Genomic DNA, 10,371 nt, shown 5'->3' with positions numbered 1-10,371 from the left:
TGCATGGGGGCTGGGGTTGTGGTAGAGCACTTGACTGGCACGTGTGAGGCATTTGTTCAGTCTACACCACATAAAAATAAATAGATGTGTCCATCTGTAACTAAAAGATATCTTTTTAAAATGCCTGTGGATTGAACTTCCTTGAAATGTCTTAGTAAATTTGTATATTTATTTTAAATAAATACATTAGACATACTTGAATATTATTTATATATATAACCAAAAATAAGTACATTTTTGAATATTGTCATCTGCAATGATAAAAGTGCTTACAGTTAGCGGGGCACGGTGGCACACACCTGTAATCCCAGCTACTCAGGAGGCTGAAGCAGGAGGATGGCGAGATCAAAGCCAGCCTCAGCAAGGGCGAAGCACTAAGCAAGTCATTGAGAGCCTGTCTCTAAATAAAGTACAAAGTAGGGCTGGGGACGTGACTCGGTGGTCGAGTGCCCCTGAGTTCAATTCCCGGTACCAAAAAAAAAGTGCTTACATTCAATTTGGCCAAAAATAAAGGATTTTTTCGTAGTGGAAAACTGACCAGTTTCTTGTGTTCAGGAACACATAGCATGTACTCAAGCACTTACGAACCAGCCCTGAGCTGGACACTGTGGGGTCACACGTCATTCAGATTTAATTGCAGACTGGTAAGTCTTCATGGTAGAGGATCAGTAAATGGGAGCTATTTAGTAAACAATAAGTTGCTTCCTATTTCATGAAGAAACTAGAAACCATGATCCAGAGGAGTATCTGGATCTTTCCTCCTTTCTCCATGGTGCCTTTCCCTCTCCCCATCACCTCAGTGTCCTGCTGCTGCTTTTCCCAGATGCACAGTAAGAGTCACGCCCGCCCCTGCCTGCAGCACAGCGTCCCACCGTCTGACCGTCCTCATGCTTCGTCTCTTCCTGCTTCGTCTCCCAGTCTTGCTCCTCTGCACAAGACTGTGCCTGACTGCACCTTGGCCTTCCATACTCAACTCTGAGTAAACTGAATAAATATTCCTAGAATCGAAATGGAACTACATGGGGACATTTTCCATGGTGATTGCTCCATCCAGAATGAGAGCCAGACAGTGGTAAGGAGAGCCTGAAGGGGGCAGCATCTCTCTGAGGAAGTAAGTCCTCAAATAAAACCAGAACTTGGAAGACACAGGAGGCCAGACTCCTGAACAGGCTAAGGTGGCTGCCTACCCAGGTTCTCCATAAGGTCCCTGCCCCCCACTTCCCTTTTTCTTTTCCCCCACCCCCGTACTGGGGCTTGAACTTGGGTACTCTACCACTGAGCTACATCCCCAGCCTTTTTTATCTTCTTTTTGGAGACAGTCTGAGATGCCCAGGCTGTCCTTGAGTTTATGATCCTCCTGCCTGAGGCTCCCGAGTCACTGGCATTACAGGTGTGCCTCACTGTGCCCCACTCCCCTCCTGCCTTTTTTTTTTAAATATATATATTTTTTAAGTTATAGATGGACACAGTACCTTTATTTTTATGTGGTGCTAAGGATTGAACCCAGGGTCTTGCACGTCTAGTGCTCTACTGCTGAGCCACAGCCGCAGCCCTCCCCTCCTGCCTTTATTCCTCTCCTGTTATCTCCTGGCCTTCCACTGTGCCTGCTGCCTACCCCCCCCCCCCCCCCCCCCCCCCCCCCGTGAGGCTCAGCTGGGCGCCAGGAATAGAGGAGTGAGGGTGATGCTCATCCTCTTCATCCCTGGTTCCTGACAATTTTGTTTAATCCTTCTCTGGCTCCTGAAAGGTGATCCAAACTCGGCATTCAAGTTATATCAGAAAAGCGGGTCTCAATCTCAGCCAGCCCTGCAGGAGGGATGCTGACCGCATTCCTGTTGCTTGGCCAAGGGGGCGGAGACCAGAGAGGGAAGGAGTCCTGGAGCCAGAAAGTGAATGACTTCTAGTACAGTCCTGAGCTCAGACCTGCAGCCTCCAGCACAGGCTGCATGGGGTCTCCTGTCCCAGTATCTGCATTCAGTAGTTGTGACCTGACAAATTATTCTAATCTCTTTGTTCTTGGGGTCTCATCTGTAAAATGAGACTTTACAAAAATGTCTTTCTCGTAGTGTTGTAGGGACCCAGTAGAATAATCCACGGAAAGCTCTAGAACAGAGCCTGACACAGAATCAGGGTGTGACAAATGTGAGCTACTGGGTGGGAGTGTATGGTCGAGCGCTTGCCTAGCATTCCTGGGCCTGGATTCCATTTCTAGTACCACTAAATAAATAGAGATGAGCAACCAATGTCACCATTGTTTGTCTCATCCCTTCCTGAGACCTCTCAATGCCTGGTCCCACCCAAGAAGGCAAGTTGTGGCTGGGCAAGGTGGCACACACCTATAATCCCACTAACTGGAGGCTGAGGCAGGAGGATTGCAAGTTCAAGGCCAGCTTCAGCAATTCAGTGAGGCCCTAAACAACTTAGCAAAACCCTATCTCTTTTTTTTTTAATATTTTATTTTTTTTTTTTTAGTTCTCGGCGGACACAACATCTTTGTTGGTATGTGGTGCTGAGGATCGAACCCGGGCCGCACGCATGCCAGGCGAGCGCGCTACCGCTTGAGCCACATCCCCAGCCCTGCAAAACCCTATCTCAAAGATAAAAAATAAAGGGCCGGGGCTGTAGCTTAGTGGCAGAGCACTGGCCTAGCATGTGTGAGCTGATGGCATGTTCTCCAGCACTTCTGTGGTTCCTGGCAGGGAAACATACCTGCTGTCTCAAGGAGACGTCAGGCAAGTACAAATCGAGAGTGTCAGTCTGCAAAACAGCCGGAACTCCTCAGGCTCTGTGAGGACTAGAGAGGTGTGACAGAAGGGCCCTGGATTCTGGGTTGGAAAGGATGTTATGGGCCTGGGGCTAAGGCCCAGTGGCCGATGGCTTGCCTGGCACGTAGGAAGCCCTGGGTTCCATCCTCAGCACCAAATAAAAATAAATAAAAGACATTGTGTCCATCTATAATTAAAAACTATTAAAAATAGGATGTTATTGGGACAATTGATTGTGGACGATGGTATTATACTGTATCAATACTGGGTTTCCTGACTGATAATCTTACCAGTTATGTAGAGAATGACCTTGTTCTTGGCAGATTTGTAGGGTATAAATATACCTACATGGGTAAAGGGTCCTGACATCTCTAGTCAACCCAGATGTTTCCAAAAATAGCATATGTAAATAAATACACATACACGGGGAGTTAGGGCATGACAGAGCAAATAAGCACAGTGTGAAGAATTACAATGCGTGGCCTGGGGTTGTGGCTCAGCAGTAGAGCACTCACCTTGCACGTGCAAAACCCTGGGTTTGATCCACAGCACCACATACAAAAATGAACAAGTGAAATAAAGGTGTTGTATCCAACTACATCTAAAAAATATTTTTTTAAAAGAGTTACAATGCAAAAATTATAATGCAACTTTTTTTTCAACACTGGGGGTGGACCCCAGGGGCGCTACATCCCCAGCCCTTTTTATTTTTTATTTTGAGACAGGGCCTCTCTAAGTTACCGAGGCTGGCCACCAACTTGCAGTTCTCCTATCCCGGCCTCCAGAGTAGCTGTGGTTACGGGTGTGTGCCACTATGCCCAGTCTGCGATGCAACTTAAAAAAAAATAATAACAGGGAAAGAAAAATACAAGCAAAAGTGATCCCCTCCTCTCCACCTAACAGACAGCCTTCAAGACCCCCTCAGCGGAGGCTGCGGTGGCGCACACCTGTGATCCCAGCTGTGCAGGAGGCTGAGGCAGGAAGAAGGCAAGTTCACCGCCAGCCTAGGCAATCTACCGAGGGGGACGAAGTGCTTGCCTAGCGTGTGCGAGGCCCTGAGTTCCATGCCAGTACCAAAAAGCAAACAACAAAAACCATTATAGTCCATATTAGAATTCTTACAGATCTCCGGGTCACCATATTTTTTGGTTGAACTTAAAGTGGTTGATACTTTAGCTCCCATCTGTAGCCCCCGACTTTCACTCTGTCACCTGCCAGCATTATTTTAGCCTGATGCTTCCTTGTAAGGATGGAGCACACTTAATTTTTCAGTGGGCATTTAGGTCGTTTCCAGTTTGACGGGTGGTAGACCACGTGTGAACACCTCTGCAGACACCGCACATCTTTGCCAGATTGACTGGCTATTTTGTATGTAGAGCTGCTGGGTCAAAAAGAGGAAGGGTGAGAGACAGAGACTGGGAGAGTCTGGGGAGATAGAAAGACAGAGGGACACACCTAAGGAGGGACAGTGAGAAAGAGAGAGAGATGGAGACCGAGGAGACAGCAAGGTGGGAAGGTGGGGAAGGGAGGGTGCTGCTCTCCCGGGAGACCGAAGGGGCCTGGGGTTGCCAACTGCATCCCTCAGGAATGCAGGCGGGACAAAGCAAGTTTTAGGAACACGCCCTACAGATAAATTGTAGATGAGGTCAGAGTCCTCTGCGCAAGGGTTTTCCCGGGAGTATTGTTCTGAAAAGCAAAAGATGAGAAACAAGCTAACTGCCCATCAACAGGGGACTGGTTCTAGATTGTGCTCTAAATGCTGATAGGAATCAATTTCCAAGCAAGGCCACCAGATTTAGCAAAGAAACCTGGAGGCCCAGTTAAATTTAAATTTCGGAGAGCTGTGTATGTTCTGTGCAGTCTTATGCTAAAAACCTTTGTTGTTTATCTGAAATTAGATTTTACTGGGCATCTTATTTTATCTGCAACACTATCTCAAGATAAGTGAGAAAAGCCAGTTGAAGTCAGGAGAGGGGCTGCTCTTGGGAGGTGTGCACGTGCCTGTCTGCCTGCCTGTCTGCCTGCCTGCCCGGAGGGCTGCTGAGGTGACCCTCACCTGGTAGGTGTATACCTCTGAGGCAAAGGGGCTTCTCTGGGCTCAGGGCTGTAGTGGTTGGACTAGGCTGTACCTGGGATCCGTGCTCTGCCATCATTTGTACACATGTGGTAAGTGTTAATATATTTTTTTAAAAAATGTGAAAAACATGGGCTGGGGCTCAGTGGTAGAGCACTTGCCTAGCGTGTGTGAGGTTCTGGGTTTGATCTCCGGCCCCACGTGGAAAAAAAAAAAGTGAAAAAGAGACCACAGTTTTCCATTTGAACATTTCTAATTTTTTTCAGTTGAAAGGAATTGGACCCAGGAGTGCTGGACCACTGAGCTATCTCCCCAGTTGAGACAATGTCTTGCTAAAACTGGGCTCCAATTTGCAATCCTCCTGCTTCAGCCTCCCTAGTGGCTGGGATTAGAGGTGTGCGCCACCATCCCTGGCTTTTGTTGGCTTTTTTTGTGTTCACTGAGGCTTAAACCGGGGGCCTTGTGCGTCCTAAGCATGTGCCTCCATCTCCAGCATCCCCTTCTTGGCATTATGCTCATCCTCTGTGGTTCAGAGCTCTCTAGAAGTGAGCAAGGCGGCCATCCATGACAGAGGGGAGGAGGCCCAGCGGGTACTTTCAGCCTCCTGCCAGGCAGGCAGAGGAACAGCTCTACCAACCCTGGCTGAAGCTGGAAGCAAGTGGTCTGAGAGGCCGGGGCCCACACAGCAACCCGCCACCATGCAGCTGCCAGGGGACCACCTGGGGAAGGTGTGCTCTACCTGAGAGATTCCAAGGGTTGCTCAGCCTGAGCTCAGCCGGCCCCTCCCAGGTGTGAGCAGGGTGGCAGGTGTATCTTGCAGGTGCAGAGAGCGGGCTTTTGGTTTTGTGCTCCGCCCACCCTCCAGGCCCTGGGGAACTTCCGTTTTCCAAGGTGACCCCCAAGCTTTCTCCTTTTTTTTTTTGAACGAATACATTTGAAAATTTCTAATTTTTGTTCAGTCAAAGGGATTAGACCCAAGTTTTTTTTTTTTTTCCTAGATGGATACAATACCTTTTTACTTATTTTCATGTGATGCTGAGGATCGAACCCAGTGCCTCACACTTGCCAGGGGAGTGCTCCACCACTGAGCCCCAGCCCAGCCCCCTTTCTCCTCCTTTTTGACAAATGGGCAATATGGCCACCTGGTGCTACATTAACTGGTCCTTATGCGGGCCAGTCTGGGATGCTGTGGGGACACCTGTGCAAATGAACCTCACACATTTCAAGTCCTCTGCAAATGGAAGGAGAATGGCTCCCATGTCTTCCTGAGAGCCAGCTCTGGCCACGCCCAAGACTTGAATCCTGACCCAGAAACTTCCCTGGGAGTTTGATTTACTGGGCAAGGCCCAAGGCTGACTGTGTTTTCAGACAAATGAGAGACCCTGGGTGACGCTTTGTGGTTCAAATCAGGGATGAAGGGCCAGTGGAGCCCTGACACACAGGAACTTTCCCTGGGCGATATCTTCCTTCCAGTCCCGATTAACTCGCCAACTCTGGATTGATCCCTTCACTGATTAATGATCTAATCAACAGAGACCAGCTCACCTGATAGACAAAAGAGCTTTTAGAAATGAGAAGTTCATCGACTTGGTGATCAAAAGGACTTGAAAAGTGGTTCAAAACACAGAGAAACTGAAACGGATTCAGAGTATGTAAAAAAGATGGCGCCTGCCAGGCAGCTCTGGAGGCTGAGACTGAAAGTTCAAAGCCAGCCCCAGCAAGAGCCAGGCGCCAAGCAACTCAGGGAGACCCTGTCTCTAAATAAAATACAAAATAGGGCTGGGGACGTGGCTCAGTGGTCCAGTGCCCCCGAGTTCAGTCCCTGGTGCCTCCCTGCTCACATGAAATGCAAATCTCTGCTAGAAGACCCAGGTTCCCTTCTCAGAGGGGCAAAGATAAAAAAAAAAAAAAAAAAATAGTCAGCTAGGCGTGGTGGCACAGGCCTATAATCCCAGCAAATTGGGAGGATGAGGGCCGGGATGACGTCTGAGTCCAGCCTCAGCAAATTAGTGGTCCCTAAGCAATTTAGTGAGATCCTGTCTCAAAATAAAAAATAAAAAAGGGACTATAGTTCAGAGGTAAGGCATCCCCGGGTTCAATCCCTAGTACAAAAAAAAAAAAAAGAAAAAGACAATAGTCTGTGTCAGCTATTTTGAAAAGGAGCCCTCAATTCCTGCTTGAAATATAATTTAGTCTAACCTTTTTGGAGGACATTTACACCTGGAGTGCAAAAATATGTGTCTAAGTCATTTATTGAAAATTCCATGTTATTTGTAGTAGCAAAAGAAAATTGTAATCTAACCTAAATGCCCATCACGAGTCCTTTTGTTGGACAGTTGTGTGGTTCTGGCATAATCCATGCTCTAAAAAGGGCGCAGCTCCCATGCTTGTGATACCAGCCATTCAGGAGTCTGAGGCAGGAGGATCAGCAAGTTCAAAGCCAGCCTCAAACTTAGCGAGGCCATAAGCAATTTGGCGAGACCCTATCTCAAAAAATAAAAAGGCCTGGGGTGTGGCTTAAGGGTTAAGTGTCCCTGGGTAGGAAAGAAGGAAAGAAAAGGAGGGAGAGGGAAAGAAAATGCACATGTCTGTTCAGATTTAGCTTCCTTCCAGAGCCTTGTCTGGTCACATAAAATAGTCCGGGACCCCTCTCCAAAACAACTGATTGATTTTCACCCCCATGAAAGGTCCCCGGGAGGCGCTTCGGCCACCAGAGGACGCCGGAGGTCCGCGACCAGGACAGTGGGGCAGACCTGGGGCAGGAGCAACTCGGCGAGACCCTCTCCCAAAATAAATTAAAGGGCTGGGCATGTGGCTCAGGGCCTCAATTCCTGGTAAATAAGCAAACAAATAAAGAAATAAAAATAAAAACAAAAAAAGTCACTTCGGCTTCCCCTGCAAGAAGGGCCACGCCCTCGCCCTCGCGCAGACCCCGGGAGGGCGGGGCTCACGGGGTGGAGTCCCTGGGACCTGCGCTGAGCCCGGGAGGGTGCTGCTCCACCTCCTGATCCGCCCGGTCCCCACGCCCTCCCTCCCCAGCGCAGGTGCTGGAACCCTTGGGGGGGGAATGGAAAACGAGGCAGTGGGTGCTTGGAGCTTGTGGGGGCCCGTGGCTGGTTTACCCTTCCCCAAATCCTTACGTGATGGGAGCCACTTTGTGACCCAGCTAGGAAAAGGTGGGGTTGGAAATCATTCAACAAACACCTGACTGAGGCTCCGCTACCTGCTACCTGCTTTGAAGATAACAGAATAGGATAATTGGGTAGAAACTGGGTGCTGAGGTGGGGTGGGGTCTTGCTTTATACTCCCTGGAGGAGGTGACTTAGTAACTAACTCTCCTCCCGCTCTTCTCTCTCTCCCTCCCTCCCTTCTTTCTTTTCTTCTTTCGAGGTTTTGGAACTCAAACCCAGGGCCTCGCACATATTAAGTGTGTGTGCTCATGTGTCTTAAGTTATATCATTCACACCCAACGGGGTTGGATTATCTGTGTACAGTTTAAAGATTAATCACAGGCTAGGGATGTGGCTCAGTGATAAAGCACCTGCCTCCTGTGTACAGGCCCCTGGGTTCAGTCTCCAGAACTTCCAAAAAGAAAGAGAGAGACACTAATAATAAAGAGGCTTCCCTGATTGGAAAACAGAACATCACCAGAATTCTAAACCTCCCGGGCAACCTCTTTTTAGCTCCTCCTTTCCCAGCCTAACCCCATTCAGAATTTTGTATTAAACATTTCCTAGTTTGCTTTTTTAGTTTGAGACAGAGTTGCTTAGGGCCTTGTTAAATTTCTGAGGCTAGCTTTGAACGTTCTTCCTGCCTCAGCCTCCAGATCTCTACTTTTCTTTATAGTTTTACTGCCTTGTATGTGTGGATCCCTAAATAATACTGGGGTGAGTGTGCCCGAATTTGGCCCACATGTAAATCCAGCCATCTGTGATCCATTGGCTTCTAACTTCTTTTGTTCAACATTATGTTTTTGAGATTCATCTCTGTTGTTGCATGGAGTTGTAGTTCATGTGTAATTCATCTGGGTAGAATTCTTTTGTAGGATTGCATTACAGTTTTTTTATACACATATTTTTAGATGTCGGTGGACCTTTATTATTTATTATAGGTGGTGCTGAGACTCAAATCCAGTGCCTCACACAGGCTAGGCAAGCGCTCCACCACTGAGCCACAAACCCAGCCCCTTCTAGTTTTCTTAATCCACTCTTCTGTTGATAAACATTTGGGTGGTATCCATTTCTTTTCTTTTAAAATAGGACCACGGGTACAATGACCCTTCTCTTGTTTGGACTGGTTTGGGGCTGGGCAGCAGTTCTTAACTTTGGCTGCTCTTTAGAAGAATCAGGGAGATGTTTCAAAATGCTCATGCCAGAAGCCCCACCCCCAGATAATCAAATCAGGATGTGGGGGTGGGGTGGGGCCCAGGCTTAAGTATTTTTAAACACTCTGTAGGGAAATCTACTCTGCGCCAGCCAGGGCCGAGAACCCCTGGGAGGCCGCCGGTTGCTGGGAGAGGAGTCACCTGTTAACTGAGGTCAAACTTTTCCCAAGTAGTTGTGGCCGTTGACACTCTGGCTAGCCCTGACATCCTCATCAACACTTGATATTGATCAAATTTTTGCTTTTTGTCCTTCTGGTGAGTGTGAAATGACATCTCACTGTGGATTCCATTTGCATTTCTCTCATTACTAATGAGGGTGGCTGCTTAGTGAAATTGCTGCTGGAACAAAGGATGAAAAAAAAGGTAGCCAGGTGAAGATCTATGGGAGAGAGATTTGGTGAGAAGGGAGGTTGAACAGCAGGTGCCAAGGTCCTGTGGTGGGAAAGGGCTGGGATGTGGGAGGAACAGAAGGAGGTTGGGTGAAATCATTGTTGCATGGGGGAGGAAGAGAGCTGAAGAGAAGGTGAGCAGGGATTGGATCAGCAGGACCAAGCTGTCATGGCAAGGATATGGGCTTTTCCTCTGAGTGAGGGTTGTGGTGGTGGGGGGCAATCTGCTGCTCCCTCTGGCTCCAAGTGGAGCCTCCTGTGGAACTGAAGGGCTGTGGAGGGCGATGTGTTCTGCATCCCTCACCAGTCAGAGGAGGGAGGGTGATGTGTTCTCAGCTGCTGTCCCAGCACCTAGTGACGGAACCAGACACTTGTCCTGCTGTCTTGTTGGTGTGGGGAAGACTTAGAGGTTGTCCTGATTCTGCCTTCCCAGTGAAAACCAGTACCATGGGCCTGACACACCTCACAGGGGAGCTGGAACCCGAGCACAGCTTTCCCTCACCGGGCCCATCCCACAGGCCAATCAGACGGTGTCCTCCGTGGAGCTTCGTGGATCCTTCAGACACGGGGCCTGATTCTCAGGTGAAGGGCTTGCCTCTGCCCTAGGCTTGCTGCTGTCTCTCGCCTTGCCCACAGCCATCTTTCCCAACGAAACTCTAAGCAGGTCCCTCCTCCGCTGCAAATCCTTCCTTGGCTCCCCAGTGCCCTTGAGGCAAAGTCCAAACTACTCAGAAGCCCTGGAGGCGGGCCAACCTGATT

The sequence above is a fragment of the Urocitellus parryii genome, chromosome 6 (assembly GCF_045843805.1).
Source record: "Urocitellus parryii isolate mUroPar1 chromosome 6, mUroPar1.hap1, whole genome shotgun sequence".
NCBI classification, from domain to species: Eukaryota; Metazoa; Chordata; class Mammalia; order Rodentia; family Sciuridae; genus Urocitellus; species Urocitellus parryii.
This window is presented reverse-complemented; position numbering follows the sequence as displayed.